The sequence below is a fragment of the Piliocolobus tephrosceles genome, chromosome 2, assembly GCF_002776525.5.
Source record: "Piliocolobus tephrosceles isolate RC106 chromosome 2, ASM277652v3, whole genome shotgun sequence".
In the NCBI taxonomy this organism is placed as follows: Eukaryota; Metazoa; Chordata; class Mammalia; order Primates; family Cercopithecidae; genus Piliocolobus; species Piliocolobus tephrosceles.
In genome coordinates this window covers 15,015,016-15,022,163 of record NC_045435.1, presented here as the reverse complement: position 1 = coordinate 15,022,163, position 7,148 = coordinate 15,015,016, and the positions used below count along the sequence as shown (strand labels likewise).

The following is a 7,148-nucleotide window of genomic DNA, read 5'->3' as shown; positions in this document are numbered from 1 at the left end:
GGAAAAAGCATGCATTGCCACGAACATTAAGGATGAAGATGGTAAGGGCTCAGAAGGAGAGAGCTGTAGGGAAAGCTGAATCTTCCTAGAGATTACTTAAGTGACTGTGAACAGAATGTTAGTAGAAATATGGATATGAGGTCTTAGATGGAAATAAGGAATATCGTATTGGAAACTAGGAGAAAGGTCATCCTTGTTAGAAAGTGACAAGGAACTTATATCGATTATATCCATATCTCAGGATTTTGTGGAAGGCAGCATTTAAATGTCATGAACTAAGATATTTGGCAGAAAAATTTTCTGAGCAGCAAAGTATCAGGATCATGCTTGTCCTCCCTTAATGGGGTATTCTAAAACATGAGAAGAGAGAAACAGTTTAAAGATAGATTTTATAATTAAGAGGAAAACAGAATGTACTGTTATCAAACTTTCAGCCTAGCCATGTAAAGGAAAAAAAAAAAAAAAAACAAAAAGGCATTTCGGGGAGAAAGCCAAGGGTGTGGCCAAGAGACCATTTGCCAACGAGATTACTATGAATAGAAGGAATCCACATGCTAATTTTCAGGACAATGACCCCAAAGATGTTTCAGAGATCTTTTGGGGCTGTCTCACCCATTACAGGACCAGAGTGTTAGACTCCAGAGAACAAAATGGTTTCCAGGGAGAGGCCCAGGGCACACGAGGAACCTCTATGCTCACTGCCCAGAGTCTTCTCAAACCTTTGCTCTCTGCCTTCTGGTGTAGTGCTTCCTAGCTACCCTGGTAATAGCTCAAGTGGACCCAGGTGCAGCTTGAACCTCCACTCCAGAGGGCATAAGCTATTAACTTTGCCAAAGTCCATGTGGCACTAACTATGCAGGCTTGCAGAATGCAAATGCTGTGAGGGCGTGGCTACCTCCACCTAGTGTGCCCTGTAGCAAGTCTCTGCCTGGGCGGTGAGGCTATCCATTTTAGACAGCTCATTCCCTTGCTACAGGGATGGAGTCATCACAAACAGCCTCACTAAGGCAATGCAGAGTACAGCTGTGGGGGCAGGGCTGCCCCTGAGATTCCAGAACTATAGGGCTAACAGCCAAAACAGTTCCAGTGATCTTTTAGCTTATATGATCTTTTAGCTAATAAAATTTCAGCTCTATATGGAGGGAAAAACAATATAAAAATATATTTACAAAAACCTAAAGAAGTATAAAGATAATCACACTTCTTCACATGTACCCATTCTTTCACACACAAATTTATAAGATCCACTTGCTTTATAGATGAATTACTTCTATTCTTTAAGTAATGGATTATCCCTATGAATTAACTTGGCCTAGAGCAGTGCCATTCCATATGGTAGCCACTAGCCACATGCGGATAGGACACTTGCAACGTGTCTAGTCTGAATTGAGAAGAACTGCAAGCATATAGAACATACTGGATTTTGCAGACATGAAAAAAAAGAACGTAATATATTTTTAATACTTTTATATTGATTACAGATTGAAATGTTAACATTTAGACAGGTTGACTAAGTAAAATATATTATTTAATGTTGTGTCTTTTTTACCTTTTAAAATATGACTAATGAAAAAAATTTACCTTATGCATGTGGCTCACATTTGTGGTGTGCGTTATATTTATACCAGACAGCATTCATCTAGAGTATATAAATGAAATGTTAAAACTTCATTAATTATATTTTTTATATGAATGTTCTATGTTCTGATGCAATTGTGCAAATGTGTGTCACCTTAATACATAAACCTTTGAAAATATTTAAAATAAACAAGCAGACATGCACTGCCTTTGTGAATATAGGGCACTATCTTGTGTGTATTGTGCCTAACAGCAGTTTGAAAATATTGACAAAAATGGACTTATCATTACGAAAACAAATTTCTTTCTTTCTTTTTCCTTTCTCTCTCTTTCTTTGTTTCTTTCCTTCTTTCTTTCTTTTCTTTCTTTCTCTCTCTTTCTCTCTTTCTTTCTTTCTTTTCTTTCTCTTTCAAATTTTACTAATACCTAAAAAAAATGGTGTTATTTTATCCCATATTTTATTGCTTAATTTTTTAGATATCCTATTTTTCTCTATAGTAATGTTTTGATTATAATTTATAGTTGAATGTTTTCTTAAATTGTAGCATTTAATCATTTATTAAGATTACTTAGTATTATGTTATAATTATTCAGGTTTTTAAAAAGTAGTTTATCATGATGTAATTTGAGAGGTGTTGGATTGATTATCAAACTTCATATACATTTTTGTCTGTCATGGCGAGTGTGCTGAAGAAGACCACTGGACTTGCGGTATGCAAGAGTCCACATGAGAAGCTAAGAATATTCCACACAAATATTTGTGATGTTCTTGAACAAATCCCAAAAAATGCAGCATATAGAAAATATATAGAACAGATTACTAATGAGAAGCTGGCTATGGTCAAAGTGGAATCAGATGTTCAAAAATTAGAAGACCAACTTGAAGGTGGCCAAATAAAAGAGATAATTCTCCTGGGTAAAAATGAACTAAGTCTCACAAGACAAATGATGTAGTGGAAAACATGGAAGCCATTAGTGGAAGAGCCTCCTGCCCATCAGTGGAAATGTCCAATATAATTACTGAATGACTTTGGTGGGTTGATGGGAAATGGATGTAATTTAAATATTCTGTTATATTAAGAGTGTATCCATATTACTGACATTTTACAATCAGGCAAAGTGATATAGAAAATGTTTAGAAGACTGTTAAAATTAGTGATTATGGTAATACGGTCTTGTGAATGAATTTTTGATTTGTAAATATTCACACAAATTATTTCAAAGATGATATTTCTTTCAACAGAGGGGTCATGGGAAGATTTTAAAATTAATTTAAAAAATTCTGAAAGATCTTCAATGTAGAGGCTATAATCAAAAAGTAAAGTTTTTTGGTAGTATGTTCAATTTATCATTTAATTTTTAAGATTACCTTGAAGAAGAAAAGGTCCTTAATTATTATTGTCAAAAAAATTATAGATCACTATTTCAATATTTTCAAATGTGATAAAATAGCCCAAGTGGCTGGTGATAAAATTTGAAATTATGGTTAACTTCCTTGGCAGTGATCTTACATATGTAAAGTGAAATTTAAATATATAATTATATACTGATTGTAAAATTAGTAATAAATATTTTATTTTAGTCATTATTAGAATTATACCATTTACTCTGTTTTTATATTATCTTAATTTTATTGCATTTTGTGGTTACTATATTATATTTGAAAACTATCAAATTAGAATACATTGTACAGTTGAAGAAATTGATTTGATGCTTATAAAAAAGATTTCCCATTGCATAGAGGTAGTTGGAAAAAATTTCCTTTTGTTGCATTTATGGAAATCACTTTTCTAGCCCGTGGCCTTTAATTTTCTTAATCAACCTAATTATGTAAGGATAGAGGCAGAATTTTTGTAATAGAGACATTAAGAGTTTCTGAAGTTTATCTGGCATATGAATAGGCTTATGTTTAAAGCATCATAGACATATGACTATAAAGTGGAATATGGCAACACAATAATACTGAGGTACTTTAATACTTTAATACTCCACTGACAGCACTAGACAGGTCATCAAGACAGCAAGTCAATAAAGAAACAATGAACTTAAACTATATCCTACAACAGATGGACTTAACAAATATTTACAGAACATTCTATCTAACAACTGCAGAAAATACATTCTATTAATCAGCACATGGAACATTCTCCAAGATAGACCACATGACCATAGGCCATAAAACAAGTCTCAATAAATTTAAGAAAATCTAAATTATAAGCAAGCACGGTCTCAAACAACAATGGAATAAAATTGGAAATCAATTCCAAAAGGACCCTAAAAACCATCCGAATACATGGAAATTAAATAACCTACTCCTGAATAATCATTGGGTCAACAATAAAATCAAGATGGAAATTTAAAAATTATTTGAACTGAATGAAAATAGTGATACGACCTATCAAAATCTCTGGGATACAGCAAAGGTGGTGCTATGAGGAAAAGTCATAGCATTAAATGACTACATCAAAAAGTCTGAAAGAGCACAAATAGAAAATCTCAGGTCACACTCTAAGGAGCTAGGGAAACAAAGACCAGTTATACTGAAACCCACAAGGAGAAAAGAAATATCCAAGATCAGAGCAGAACTATTACAAATACAATCAAAACAAAAAATAGACTTTTATTGGGGGGTGCGTCCAAGATGGCCAAATAGGAACAGCTCCAGCCTCCAGCTCCCAGTGTGAGTGACACAGAAGACGGGTGATTTCTGTATTCTCAACTGAGGTACCGGGTTCATCTCACTGGGTCGTGTCGGACAGTTGGCGCCGGTCCACGAGTGCAGCCCAACTAGCGAGAACTGAAGCAGGGCAAGGCATCACCTCACCTGGGAAGTGCAAGGAGAAAGGGAATTCCTTTTCCTAGCCAAAGGAAATTGAGACACACAACACCTGGAAAATCGGGTAACCCCCACCCTAATACTGTGCTTTACCAAGGGTCTTAGCAAATGGCACACCAAGAGATTATATCCCATACCTGGCCCAGAGGGTCCCATGCCCATGGAGCCTCCCTCATTGCTAGCACAGCAGTCTGAGATCTAACTGCAAGGCAGCAGCAAGGCTGGGGGAGGGGCGCCCACCATTGCTGAGGCTTAAGTGGGTAAACAAAGCCCTCAGGAAGCTCGAATTGGGTGGAGACCACCACAGCTCAAGGAGGCCAGCCTGCCTCTGTAGACTCCTCTTCTGGGGACAGGTCATAGCTAAACAAAAAGCAGCAGAAACCTCGGCAGAGGTAAATACCCCTGTCTGACAGCTTTGAAGAGAGCAGTGGATCTCACAGCATGGAGGTTGAGATCTGAGAATGGACAGACTGCCTGCTCAAGTGGGTCCCTGACCCCTGAGTAGCCTAACTGGGAGACATCTCCCACTAGGTGCAGACGGACACCTCACACCTCACACAGTGGGGTACACCCCTGAGATGAAGCTTCCAGAGCAAGAATCAGACAGCAACACTCGCTGTTCAGCAATATTCTGTCTTCTGCAACCTCTGCTGCTGATACCCAGGCAAACAGGGTCTGGAGTGGACCTCAAGCAATCTCCAACAGACTTACAGCTGAGGGTCCTGACTGTTAGAAGGAAAACTAACAAACAGAAAGGACACCCACACCAAAACCCCACCAGTACGTCACCATCATCAAAGACCAAAGGCAGAAAAAACCACAAAGATGGGGAAAAAGCAGTGCAGAAAAGCTGGAAATTCAAAAAATCAGAGTGCATCTCCTCCTCCAAAGGAACGCAGCTCATCACCAGCAATGGAACAAAATGGATGGAAAATGACTTTGACGACTTGAGAGAAGAAGGCTTCAGTCAATCAAACTTCTCAGAGCTAAAGGAGGAACTATGTAACCAGCACAAAGAAACTAAAAACCTTGAAAAAAGATTTAACGAATGGCTAACTAGGATATCCAATGTAAAGAAGTCCTTAAAAGAACTAATAGAGATGAAAACCATAACATGAGAAATACGTGACAAATGCACAAGCTTCAGTAACTGACTTGATCAACTGGAAGAAAGATTACCAGCGATTGAAGATCAAATGAATGAAGTGAAGCAAGAAGAGAAGTGTAGAGAAAAAAGAGTAAAAAGAAATGAACAAAACCTCCAAGAAATATGGGATTATGTGAAAAGACTAAATCTACGTCTGATTGGTGTGCCTGAAAGTGACGGAGAAAATGGAACCAAGTTGGAAAACACTCTGCGGGATATCATCCAGGAGAACTTAGGCATGCCAACATTCAAATTCAGGAAATACAGAGAACGCCACAAAGATACTCCTCGAGAAGAACAACTCCAAGACACAAAATTGTCAGATTCACCAAAGTTGAAATGAAGGAAAAAAATGTTAATGGCAGCCAGAGAGAAAGGTCGGTACACACAAAGGGAAGCCCATCAGATTAACAGCAGATCTCTCGGCAGAAACTCTCCAGCCAGAAGAGAGTGGGGGCCAATATTCAACATTCTTAAAGAAAAGAATTTTCAACCCAGAATTTCATATCCAGCAAAACTAAGTTTCATAAGTGAAGGAGAAATAAAATCCTTTACAGACAAGCAAATGCTTAGAGATTTTGTCACCACCAGGCCTGCCCTACAAGAGCTCCTGAAGGAAGCACTAAACATGGAAAGGAACAACCAGTACCAGCCACTGCAAAAACATGCCAAATTGTAAAGACCATCAATGCTGGAATCCTCCCTAACTAATTATACGAGGCCAACATCATCCTGATATCATCCTGATACCAAAGCCTGACAGAGATACAACAAAAAAAGAGAATTTTAGACCCATACCCCTGATGAACATCAATGCAAAAATCTTCAGGAAAATACTGGCAAACCAAATACAGCAGCACATCAAAAAGCTTATCCACCATGATCAAATGGGCTTCATCCCTGGGATGAACATATGCAAATCAATAAACGTAATCCAGCATATAAACAGAACCAAAGACAAAAACCACATGATTATCTCAATAGATGCAGAAAAGACCTTTGATAAAATTCAACAGCCCTTCATGCTAAAAACTCTTAATAAATTAGGTATTGATGGAATGTATCTCAAAATAATAAGAACTATTTATGACAAACCCACAGCCAATATCATACTGAATGGGCAAAAACTGGAAGCATTCCCTTTGAAAACTGGCACAAGACAGGAACACCCTTTCTCACCACTCATATTCAACATAGTGTTGGAAGGTCTGGCTAGGGCGATCAGGCAAGAGAAAGAAATAAAGTGTATTCAGTTATGAAAAGAAGAAGTCCAATTGTCCCTGTTTGCAGATGACATGACTGTGTATTTAGAAAACCCATTGTCTCAACCCAAAATCTCCTTAAGCTGATAAGCAACTTCAGCAAAGTCTCAGGATACAAAATCAATGTACAAAAATCACAAGCATTCTTATGCACCAATAACAGACAGAGAGTCAAATCATGAGTGAATGCCCATTCACAATTGCTTCAAAGAGAATAAAATACCTAGGAATCCAACTTACAAGGGATGTGAAGGACCTCTTCAAGAAGAACTACAAACCACTGCTCAGTGAAATAAAAGAGGACACAAACCAACAGAAGAACATA

The 7,148-nt window shown here is 37.4% G+C and overlaps 1 pseudogene; it reads left to right on the top strand.

Moving 5' to 3' along the window:
• Positions 1 to 2,253: 2,253 nt before the first annotated feature.
• Positions 2,254 to 2,595, top strand: LOC111545143 (annotated as a pseudogene).
• Positions 2,596 to 7,148: the final 4,553 nt, after the last annotated feature.